This window comes from Epinephelus moara, chromosome 7 (assembly GCF_006386435.1).
Source record: "Epinephelus moara isolate mb chromosome 7, YSFRI_EMoa_1.0, whole genome shotgun sequence".
Taxonomy (NCBI): Eukaryota; Metazoa; Chordata; class Actinopteri; order Perciformes; family Serranidae; genus Epinephelus; species Epinephelus moara.
In genome coordinates this window covers 30,065,509-30,078,344 of record NC_065512.1, presented here as the reverse complement: position 1 = coordinate 30,078,344, position 12,836 = coordinate 30,065,509, and the positions used below count along the sequence as shown (strand labels likewise).

The 12,836-nt window shown below is 41.7% G+C and overlaps 1 protein-coding gene across 4 annotated transcripts in view; it reads right to left on the bottom strand.

Annotated features, from left to right (window-relative positions):
* LOC126392868 (partitioning defective 3 homolog B-like) overlaps window positions 1-12,836 on the bottom strand; it is a 262,365-nt gene that overhangs the window by 115,673 nt on the left and 133,856 nt on the right. The window lies entirely within an intron of this gene.

The following is a 12,836-nucleotide window of genomic DNA, read 5'->3' as shown; positions in this document are numbered from 1 at the left end:
AGGAGAGAGTGGGGCGATGGCATGCAATGTTGCGGAGGTGGAAGAAAGATGTTTTGGTGATGTGGTTGATGTGTGACTTGAAGGAGAGTGTGGGGTCCATGATGATGCCGAGGTTTCTGACCAGGGGGGAGGGAGTGACAGAGTGACCATCAATGCAGAGTGAGAAATCCTGGGAGGTGGGGAGGATGGATTTTGGGCCAAAGATGATAATTTCTGTTTTATTGCTGTTGAGTTTTAGGAAGTTGTGGTTCCTCCAGGTTTTGATGTCGGTGAGACAGTCGGTGAGGGTAGAGAGAATGGCAGGGGTAATGGCTGTGGTGGTGATGTAGAGCTGGGTATCATCGGCATAACAGTGAAAGTGAAGACCATGGCGGTGGATGATGTGACCTAGTGGGAGCATGTAGAGAATGAAGAGGATCGGGCCAAGCACTGAGCCTTGAGGGACACCGTGTCTCACAAGGAGTCCCTCAAGGCTCAGTGCTCGGTGACTCGGTATGGCATGGTTTTGGGATCTCAGATAAGACCATCAGTATGCCAAAATAATAAAACTCGCTCAAGCAGCCAGAGCTTGCATATGTTATCAATATTTTATGGAATAATGCAAGTCTTTAGTTAACAAGTTGGATAAAAGTTGCATTATAATTCTAAAAAAAAAAATCTATGAATGTGTCACTGCTATCAGAAATAATGCTGCAATCAAAAACTCAGTTCCTGTTAAGCATGTATACAGTAGGTAGTATCCGATATTGTCCAGGTGGGATCAAATAGGTTTACCCTGCCGTGACTTGCTCAGATTGGTTTAAAAAACCTGTGGAGACGCTGGCTAGGAGCCAGAAAGACCACGACATGGGTGAACTCTGGGGAGCAGAGCAAGGGAGAAAAAACAGTAATGCAGTTAACTATGCTGTTGTTGAGTTTGTGATGGATGTGAGGTCTGCTTCACTGTTCCTGGTTCTCCATCCATCATCACAAGTATACCATGAGAGATATTACTGAGGGAGGGAGGGATCCAGCAGAAAGGATGATGGAGAGGAGAGCGATGGATGAGAAGACAGAGCAACGGTGGAGGTATTCAAGGGAGAGTAAGGTAAAGTTCAGACATGTTGTGGAAATATGCTGTGAAGCACAGTATGTAAAGTCTACGTGTGGTGTAAAAAGCACACTCTGCTTTAAGCAGACTATGTAGCAATTAATGCCATCCTGCTGCAGAAACCCAGCCAAAGCTAATGACATGCTGAATGCTGAAGTTGGATCAAGTTCAGCCTCAAGCCCGCTGTGATGTGCCCACCTCTTGTGTGGATTGCTGATTGTAAAACAAAAGAGGGAGAGAAGGTAATGTGCGCTTCCAATTTGGTTTGTCGCTGTGTGCCCCCTGAAACAGGGAGACGCTGATGGTGGGCAAGATGGGGAGAAAAGGGGACAGAAGGAGCAATGATGGGCAGAGAGCAAATTAAGTTTCCTCAGGGGAATACCACGATGGCAGAGAGGGAGACAGAGAAAAATGGGGAAGAAGGGAGGACGGCTGGGCTTGCTGCCAGCTCAAAATACTGGTAATCCTTACACACACACACACTCACACACCGCGTGCACACACACATTTTGGATTCCTTGCTGGCTCTGGCTTGTCGATATGATGCCACTGTGATTCATGATAGCTAAACCTGCATCACTTTAGCTAATGATTCCCTATACACACAACTCCTCTGTGTGTGTGTGTGTGTGTGTGTGTGTGTTTCCTCAAAGCAGAGGAGATGAGAGGGCTGATGTGACTTCCACATCTATTTAAACCACCATTAACCAAACACACATACACACAAAGAGTAATAACGCGCATAGAATGTATGCACATGCATAATGTAAGTCGGCTGCTGGGAGAGAGGAGATGGACAGGGGCCATAACATGTGACACTCTCATCCATAAACACAGGCCACATGACATTCATATGCATACTGAGTTAGCAAACATCATATGAATGCTATGTGATTGATCTATACTGAAACAACCCAGAGTCTGAAACCCTAGCTTTTTTGATTCAGCTGAACCGATTTGCATTTCTCGTACGTGGCACAAACTGTAAATCATAGTGTTTTGTCACAACCAAGGGGCAACCTTCAGCTGAAATATGAAGCCAACTGGAATGTGCCAAACACAGCAGTTCCTCAGATGGTCACTTGAGGCTGGTTACATAAGTCAATCCGAATGGACCACCATGTTAAAGGTCTAGTGTGTAGGATTTAGAAGCATCTAGCGTTAAAGTTGCAGAACAAAACTTTTCCGGTGTGCAAACATGTATGCGAACAACGATGGCCGACACAAAAAAAACGGAAAATTAATAGCCCCATTTAGATCCAGTGTTTGGTGTGTCTGTTGTGGGCTACTGTTGAAGGACACCTGGGGCCTGTTGTTCAAAAGTAGAATTAACCAATCCAGGATAAGTGGAAAAGCGAGGCTGGACAAATGGACAAATTCCCCTAAGTCCATCCTGGCTTAATTGGTTGTTCGAACACCAAGCCAGGCTGAGGAGACGCGGCTTTGTCAAGCCAGGTGTAACTTATTCAGGTGAGTGCGCGTCCACGGCTTTCCTAAATAGACCCCAAGATCGATCACAGATTCACCGATGCAGCAATGGAGAGGGCACGTTGCTGCATACTTCTCACCCAGTGAGCAGTGTCTCATCATGGACACTTATGAAGAGGTAAAACATATAATCACGAAGAAAGGAAACACTGCAGCGATAATAAAGCAGAGAGAGTACGTGGCAAACAACTGCGGACCGACTGAATGCCTAAGTAATCTAAAAATATACACTTGCGGCGCAAATGAATCTGTCATAATTACAATTAAAGTTCCTTCCACAAATTAACAGTTGTACACTTCGCCTTAAAGGTGAGCAGTGGAAGTTAAACAACTGCTGATTTCACACCAGCAGAAGAGCTCGCCCTGGATCAGAACCGAGGCAGGCCGATGATGGAGGACGGAGGGGGGGACTGTCTGACTTTGGATTGTCTTGCAGTGTAATACAAATTGACAAATTAAAAGAAAAACCTCAAGGAAATTGGACTTAGAAATTAAGAAACTAAGTGATTTTAATGCACATTGTAAGCATGACTGTGATGCAATGTATTAATCAATGTTTTTTCTCTCTTTCTGTGAGGGGGGATGACGTGCAGCGGAGGGCCACTGGCAGGATTTGAACCCGGGCCGCTGCGGCAGCAGCCTTGTGGCTACATTGGGCGCCTGCTCTGCCACTAAGACACCGACGCCCCCCAATGTATTAATCAATGTTATTTCTCTCTTTCTCTCCACAGCTCAAAGCAGACAGTGACTGATTACAGTATTTTTCATTTAAATAAAATGAGGTCAAAGAATATTGTGGTTTCATCTTCATGTTTTCATTCACTGATGTAAAGTACACTGGAGTTATTGGTCCAGTTAACTGGGAATATAATTTGGGAAGGTCATACAGTTATGATACCTAATAACCACTAATTGTGTTAATGTCAAATACACCTACTTGTATGTTTATTCCAACAATTAATCCTTTTATTGGTAAAGATATGTGCATGTCAAAGTATGTTTGGGCTATGACAAAAATAATGTTTTGAATGTTAAATGTTATTTTTTATTATTGTAGGCTTAATGTATTTTGTTCAAAAATGAGGCAAATAGGTACATAAGAACATGAAATGACGGTAAAACACATTGATTTCCGATCACATTGACAGCTGACTTGACAGATAAGGCCTCTGCTTTCGAACAACCGAATCAACGCTAAATTAAGCCAGGATAACCAACATATCCCAGCTTAATCCCTTACCTAGGTTTCGAACAACAGGCCCCTGCTCTGTATGTGGATATAAACAGCACATTATAATGTAACAAAAACACAACGATTCTAAGTTTCAGGTTATTATAAACTAAATTATAAATATAGTTATGAATATTATATTCCATATCAGCCAATGGAGGCCCCTAAATCTTTCACACTGGACCTTTAAAATGCCCAACAGCAGCAGAAGTAAACATGTTTTTAAAAAAACTGTTTTGGTCTTAATAGCAAATTTTTCCATTCTTGACTAGGAGGTGGTCAATTTTCATATAACTCACATGCTTACATTTTAATAAGGCTTAATGTTACGCATAATTAAAGGTGTGGCCACTTTGAGTGACAGACTGTCTGCGAGCTGTCACCACAGTCTATGATTGAGCTCCACGCTTCACTCGTCTACAGCTCTAGACTATCCAAATATGGTCACCTCTTGTTCCAAAAATCCAAAATGGTGACTGCAAAAATGCCAAACTCGAGACTTCAAAGAGTCCACAAACCAGTGGGTGTGGTCACAGTGGCTACGTCCAATATTTTCAAACAGTCTATGCTCACAACAAGCCATATCCCTCTCTCTATGCCCGTATGAATCACGTCTAGATTAACTGAGCACAATAGCAAATATGTTGTTTCCAAACTCTGGTCCCTTTGCAACTGTAAAGAGATTTAGATTAACATTCTTAGATTGAATGGAAAATTCCTTAGACTACTAGTCATAAAACCCAAAACAAATAAGGGAATCTTCTGGTATGCCAAAAGATTTAGAAACAAAAAAAAAGAAATAGCAAGGTTTCTGTGTGCCCTCAGTGAAATAAACACTTTTGTCCATGAACTGAAACTTGCCTCCCACTGCATGTCAAAAGTTGCCAGTGTAATCATATTCAAGCCTACTATCTACAGCAGTAAAGCCTCCACATTTTTTCAACTTGCAAATGTGTATTCTTCTTTGTTACTAGTCACTCAGGTCTTTTCTGATTAAAACCTTGATCAAAAATCAAGTCATCAGGGTCTGCTCAGCATTTTCATACATGTCACAGAGTATGATAGGGTGTTAACTGCTCAATTATGACATGTAATTCAGCTGCATGGAAGCATCTGCATTTGTTATGACCACTGACAAACAAGTGAATAACTCCCAGAAGATGAACAGGACTGTGGCCATCAACCTCAGGCAAAATATAGCAAAAATGTTATCAGATGTGCCAAAGAGCACAGCAGAGTTTTCAATCTGGGAACAAAAATAAAATAAAATAATATATATATTATTATAATTTTTTTTTTTTTTTTTAAGAGACATACAAACCGCAAAACCAAATTGTCCATTCCAGGGCTGAGAGTGTCATGTATTCTTAAGAATAGATAATCCACAGTTTGAAAACTCTAAGGAGCTTTGATTTGAGCTGCCAGTAACATTTGAACCAAGGCCACCAAAAGCACGAAAAAACTCAACATGAGTTGTCCGGGATTTTTGATGTATTATTCCTTTTATTCACACTCTAATCAGAAACTCTTCACCCCAGCGTGTCTGCAGTTGGCAACAACATTCTCAAAACACAGGCGCCCTCGAAGTTAAACCGGCCTCTGACTTTTTTTTCTTTTACTCACAATAAATTCCTAATCCGGCATACTTAGGCTCAAAAGACATGCCTAGATTTGTACACATCAGTGTTCAGTCACGCGTTGCTTTCTGTAGATTAAAACATAATGTGGAGGAAAAAAAACGCCTGTGATGTTCCTCATTTAAATTCAGTGTAAGGAGGCGGGGTCAAGGTTCATTTCCCACTGGGGATCGACAAAGTTTGAGGGCAATTGCAGTCGGTTTAAGAAGTCTAACACAGAAGAGCACACAGTATGTACACACACTGTGACCTCTGAGTCCAAACGCATCTGTTTGCAGATGGCTGGGTAGCAGCATGAAATAAATAGTATTATAAATAGTTTAGTGGTGTTGGGCTGGGTTATCAGGGAATGAGCAGCGCACACAGACACACACATACAGACACACACACAGATGTATAAGTACAAGCACACAGACACTGGGTGATGAGCATGCATCCACACACTTACTCTCACACACTTGGTATTTTGCTGTGAGTAGCAGGATTTGTGTCATAAATGTAATTACTGCTGTCCAACTGTAAGATGATAGAATTAAGCTGCTTTTAAAGAGAGAGGGGGAGAGAGAGAGGATGACAAGCAAGACAAGAGTAACAAAGTGGTTTGAGGGAGAGGATAGGAGAGTGGGGGGTTGGCAGAGACAAACAGACACCGTGAGAGGATGCTATAGAAAGAGAAACAAAGCGATTGAGCCTGGGAATGAAAGAGAGAGGATGGGAGTGACAACTAGAGAGAGAGAGAAAGAGTAGGAGAGAAGAAAGTGAAAAATAAAAAAAAATTAAAAACAAAACACAAAGAGAGAGAGAGAGCGAAACGCCAAGCTATCCCAAGGCTATTTTGTTGGCAGGAAGGCAACGGGCTACTTTGAAAGTCAAAATTACACCAAGGAGCGGCTTGGCAGCAGACTGCAGCAACAAAGCCAGCAGATTCAACAACAGCACCAACTTCTAGTCCACCAAATCACACTTTAGAAGCTCTCATAAGGAGATGCAACTCAATTTCCACTTTCTATTTCTACATCATAGCCGCCCAGATGCTTATTTTTTTTCAGCAAAGAGAATTCAACTTCTCTCACCGCTCCATAAGTGGAAGTTCCCTTGAGATCCAATGCAGAGTTTGAGAAAATGCCACATCACAGCTGAAACACTCGCCAAACCCGTCTCTACAGCAGGGTATTGTGTGTTAAAGAAAACAACATTGTGTAACAGTCCAGCCCTGAACACATCTATATGCCAATATTTAGTAATGGGTATAGCGCCCCTACTGGCAACAGGAAATGTTGTGTTTTATACTTTGACTTACATCTCCTACAAAGCTGACCAGATTCATGTCAAAGTTGGGGAAAATCTACTCAAGACATTGATGATGCTTTATTGTGAAAACTGTGAGTTTTCGTCGAAGTGCGTTGCCATGGCGTTTTGGCGAATTTCAACGTTTCGATATGATGATGAGTGTTGCTGTAACTTGACGCCATATGGGCATAACCTTCCAAAATTTCACACACGACAACAGTCCAGCCCTGAAAAAATCTACAGCGGAACTCTGAGTCACAGTCATAGCGCCACCTGCTGGCAAATAAAAGTTACTATTTTCATATTTTGATTGCCTCCTTCTAGCAGGTTAATCAGACCCAACTGAAATTTGCTGATAAAAAGTCCTAAGACCTTGATGATACTCAGAAATGAAGCTTTTGAGTTTTCATCAGATGCTGTCACCGTGGCAATACCTTATTCACCATAAAACAGGAAGTTGTTTTTAAGGGGCAAGGGATGCTTGAAAACTCACAAAACCTGGCACACACATCATAAGTCCTAAGTTGTGTTGTCTAATATGATTTTTTTGCTTTGATGTGCCAACTTGGCTGAGTAGCACCCTCTAGAAAATGTCCACGGCGCTATTAAGCTGGGCAATGTATTGATACTATATCAAAATCATGATATGAGGCTAAATATAATCTTAGATTTTGGATAATGTTGTCTTTTCTTTGTGTTACGACTGCTTAACAGTAAAGTGATGTAGTTTTCTGAACTTACCAGATGGTTTTAGCTGTTTTATCATTTGCCTTTACCCACTGAGTCATTATGTCCACCTTTCTGATGATCATTTATTATCATCTCTTTTAAATATTTTGTGAAAGCAACAATAGTCCACCCTACAATATTGCTGCAATATCAGTAGCAAGGTATTTGGTCAAAATATTGTGATATTTGATTTTCTCCATATTGCCCAGCCCAAGCTTCACAGGATAGACTGAATTCTACATAATACATCCTACAGGCAAAGCTGTGTTCTTTAGTATAAATGTATATGCTTATGTGCCTTCAACAACTTGTGTACATTCATGAGACGTAAGCTGTGTGCATTAGTGTGCATATTTGTATCTGAATCATTCCTGTAAGCAACAGCTTCTTGTACATCACATGTGTGTCATGTGGTTCAATCTCCCAGCAGATGAAATGAGGTTTTGCTATCCCCACAGGGCTCTATAATAATTGAACGGGCATCATAAACCGTAAAAACATGTGACATCATTCTTAGCCTCATGTCAGCATTTACTGGTTCCCACTGAGTTTAACGCACCATTGAACAGCGACAGCTTCAGAAGAAACACTTAGACATTATAAGGCAAAATATGTCTGGCGGCCAGAAAGCATCCCATAACAACAAGGTACCCGGCCTGACAGCAGACAATGTGTCCTTTTAACGTCTTTAAGCTAGATACTGTTTTGCCTTTCCACCGCAGACAGTACTGTTGTTATGAAGGTGAGGTTGTTACCAGATGGCAATAGTCGCATCACTGCTCAATCCAGCTCTCCCTGTGTGTCCTCTTTACCGATGATGCAGAGGTGCATCTCGCTGATCGTCCACAGAATGGGGTTGTGCAACATTTCGAGCTCAATAAAAGAACAGGCTGGAGTGTTAGAGGAGGGCAGAGGTGTACTGCTGCCAGAGTGCACAGGAACGTCACTCCGACACTTTTTCTCAAAGGTCAAAGGTCTGTTGATTGATTCATGACATCAACTCATGCATTGAGTTGCCAGTATCTGCGTGCAGTAGCACAAAGTACTAAATGTTTTTTCGTTTTGTTGACTAGTAAAGATAAAAAGGCAGCAAGACATCCTTTCACATTACAGTTATAGTTGACTAATGTATGTAAACTTGTCACTGTAGGAACAGTGGTTACAGTCCACTGTACTCCGAGCAAGAGCATAGATTGTCTATTAACAATCAACTGACTGCAGTGTTTCTAGCTCCATCTTTTGGGATCAGATCTCCGTTGTGTCTGCCCACAACAGAGGGGTGACAAAAAATGGTATGGAATAGAGCACTTCTATTGGTACAATCCACAACTTTTGACCATAGAAACACAAAAATAACTGGCTTATGTGTAACAAACCTAACTGAAATGAACTGGACTGTAGTGTCCTGTAGTTTTAGATGTAAACTAGAGCCACAAGAAACAGTATGTATCTTGTACAACAGCAAGCACACACTGTTCCACAAACACACACAAATATTCCCAAATAAATCCATCATAGAGAAGGTAATTGATTAGTCCATGACAGAAACAAATGGCTTCCCTCTCTCTTTCTCAAGCATCATACAAAATACAGTACAGTACATGTCAGTGATCGGTGTGTAGAGCCTGATAGAGACGAATGGCTGTACCAGCAAGAAACGACAGCGCTGACCATCTCCTGATTACTGCTCACCTTTATTGGCTTACTGCGGGAGATGGAGTGGGGTCAAAGGGCATTCAATATACAAGAGAGGCAGCCAAGAGCTCACACAAAGACAATGAAACATCAGACAGAGGCAGATACCTTGTACAGGGAAAAAAAAAACACTTGCACCAGCAAAAGGTATTCAAGATCAAGCACATGCACCTTCACACAAAGTAAAGTATAACGGTCGAAACGACTGAGACGCAAGGATTGCTTAGTTCAGCTGTTTGAATTCTGTGTCGAAGAATGGTTGTGAAGAGCTAACGTGGCAGCGGCGTGTAGCGTTTGCACACATATGCACAGGGAAGACACAAAGATGTACCGCTCTCCCTGTGACAAATTAATCCATCAATCCACATCAGCCTAACAAGGTGGCGTTCAGGTTAAATCCACAGCAAAGTCTGCAAGAGCCAGAGAGCCCGGGAAACAATGAAAAAAAGAGGAAAAAAAGTGGGGGGAAAACTAGAGTGGGATGAGAGAAATGAGGAGACAATCACAGAGTGGGGGAGAGAGGGATATAGAGAGATGTGGCTCTCTAAAGACGCAGTTTTGGCAGAGTCTTGTCAGTGTGTGACTGTCGTAGTCAAAGTCAAAGTTCCACTAGGGAGAGATTCAGACAATGGACTGCACCAGCCTGCCACAGCATCACATCGCCCCCCCGACGCACACACACTCGCAAACACACACGTTTTCAGAGAGATGTTGTTCGTTCTAAGCTCCTCTGCCTGTTTGTCAGCCTCTAAGCCTGAATGGCGTTGGCAAGCAAGAGACTGAGCGAGAGAGCAAGAGAGTGACGGGAAGAGAGAGATGACGGTGGGTTGGAGGAACCACAATACACCAATACAAAGACATTAAAACAGAAAACTACAACAAAGGAGACGAGCATTTTGGCTGTGGAGTGTTTTCATAACATCAGTTTACTGCTTGAAAAATGTGACTTGTGTGTGTAGCTTTGTCCTAACAAGTATATTTCCACAAAATGAGACCATTTTACCGGTCGTCACCTCTTTGAGAAGCACTTGTGTTATGACTTGTGCGACTGCCGAACACTCACACACATTTAAGGGACCCTTTGTTAGAAGTGCATAGCTGAAGACATGCGCACACCTACTCCCCTGACTCACACACACATACACAGATCATCACTTTCCCCCTTTCCCCAACAAGCTTTTCATCATTCCTGTGGATATCCATTGCTCACCATTTATTTTCACAAGGAAAACATCTCTGATACACTGATTCTGGGACACACACACACACACAGCTCCGGGCAGTCCCCATCACCAAAGGGAAACACGTGAAAGAAACACAGCTGCAACCGTTTGTTTTATGTCCCGTCAGCAGTGTGGTTTTGACTGTACTGTCCTATTTAACGTGGCTTTCAGAGAGTATGGGTCTCCACTTTAGAAAGATATGGACTGATATATTCTGGATTTTTTTCTTTGTTTTTCACCACGACAATGTTCATGTCTGTATATTATGACAGCGACTTGAATGATGTCTCATTAGAATGTATTTTGAAGCATCCCTTCTGTCACTCTAAGTGTATTTCACGTGTTTCCTCTTCCACAGCTGATCTGATTTATTACAGGAATGATTGAGCTCTTATTTCGCTGTGCCATTACAAGGACATGAGCCATGTCTGACCACAAAGCCACAAACACACACACAACACACACGAGTAGTGTATTTACACAAATGCTTATTGTGTGTCGGTGTTTATATGTTAGTTTTATAAATGACAAATATTGTTTATCTTTTGTAATTTAGTGAAGGGAGTTTCAAAAATTCCCTGAGCTGCAGCCTCCACATACGGGAAATGCATTTAGTCACAAAAACACACTCGGTGACACACACCCGCTCACTTGCAGGGAAGGTTTCCATGCATGCATGTGCACACACACTTTGTAAAATGCTCTGCCATTTCCGTCACTTTGCATCTCAGATTCTGCAAAATTATAATATAATATGAAATCTTCCAAGGTTCACATTTTCCACAGGATGATGGAGACTTTCCATTACCATAACATTACCATAACGGTAATAGTTCTGTGTGTGCGTGTGTGTGTGTGTATGACCGTGTGTGTAGTTGTGGTGCAGTCGCCCTGTGGTTTCTTGGGATGTGGAGGGAAAGACCATTGCTGGAAGTGAAAAAAAAAAAAAAAAAATCTTTCCCAGAAGTCATTGTCTTTACACTCCTCACTTCCCAGGGCCACACCCGACACCCGCCCCTCTCTCACCAAAGTCCATGCAGCTGTCTGTCGTCCCAGCGAAGGGTTGTTGGAAGCATTTCAGTTATAAAAAATGCATTAGAGCAAAGGAAAGTGGGTTGGAAAAAACTGTCACGCTTGCCAGACACACACTCTCTTTAACAGCTCTCTGGGCTTTGTGGCATTGTAAAACAGGAGACACATTGACAAGCAACAGGTACAGGGAATAAGCTTATATATATAAAAAAAAAAAAAAATCTGGAAATCAAACAGGGGGAAAATAATATGGGCCCTTAAAGGATTTACCGGACATTCAACAGGCATATTAATGGGGACAACACAGCTAACATAAGTTGGAAACTATGGTCAGACAAAATTCAGGTCAGTTTGAAATGAAAGATACCAGATAATGCAACAATAAATCAAACAACTCAGTTGAACTTACTGAAAATTGCCATGTTGCCAATGTTTTAGTCAATAAAGATAGAGTTACAAGACAAGGTAAATCTTATAACGTATTTTTGTTCTGCAGTCAGTATGTTATAGATAGACATTTTGAAAACAAGCTGTACACCGCAGCGCAATAAAGGAGGTTCAGGGTGTATTATGTTGATTATGTGAATAATTGTACAAGACAACATAGACAAATCACAATGTGTTAGTTGCACCATCAAAGTACAACATCAAATACAGAGAGCCTTGCATTATTTTTTAATCTTGTGACCCCATCTTGCAGAGAGGTACAGAGCCCCTATGGACATGGCAAACAAAAAAACACAAGGGTGAAACAAAAAAAGAAGTTACAAAAATGCAGGAGCAAACTAGCATTGAACATCAAAATCTAATCAGTTCATCACTGAGTCCAAGTGAACGTTTGTGCCAAATTTTATGAAATTCCCTTATGTGTTGTTGAGATCTTACTATATAATGACAAAAATTCTGTCTGTGGGTGTGTCTGTTCCAAGTTTTCCTCCTCACTGACTTGGTCAATCCATGTGAAATTTGGCACAGTGGTAGAGGGTCATGGGAGGATGTGAATGAAGCAATATTACATCACTGGCCAAAGGGGGGCGCTTTAGCAACCGACTGAAATTGCAAACTTTGAATGGGCATATCTCATGCCCCGTATGTCGTAGAGACATGAAACTTTGCACAGAGATGCCTCTCCTCATGAGATTTGCCTCAAGAACCCATAACTTCCGGTTGTATAGATTTTCTGCCATTTTGAATTTTTTGAAAAACACTTCAAATCGATCTCTTCCTAGGAAGTTTGAGCGATCTGCATGAAACTCGGTGAACATAATCTAGGGACCAATATCTAAAGTTCCCTCTTGGCAAAAGTTGGAAAACTTACTAAAACTGAGCTTCTATAAGGCAATGAATATTGCAGAGGGCGTGGCTCATCACATAAAGGTGTATAACATCTCAAGGGTTTCACCGATCACCACGCAACTTTG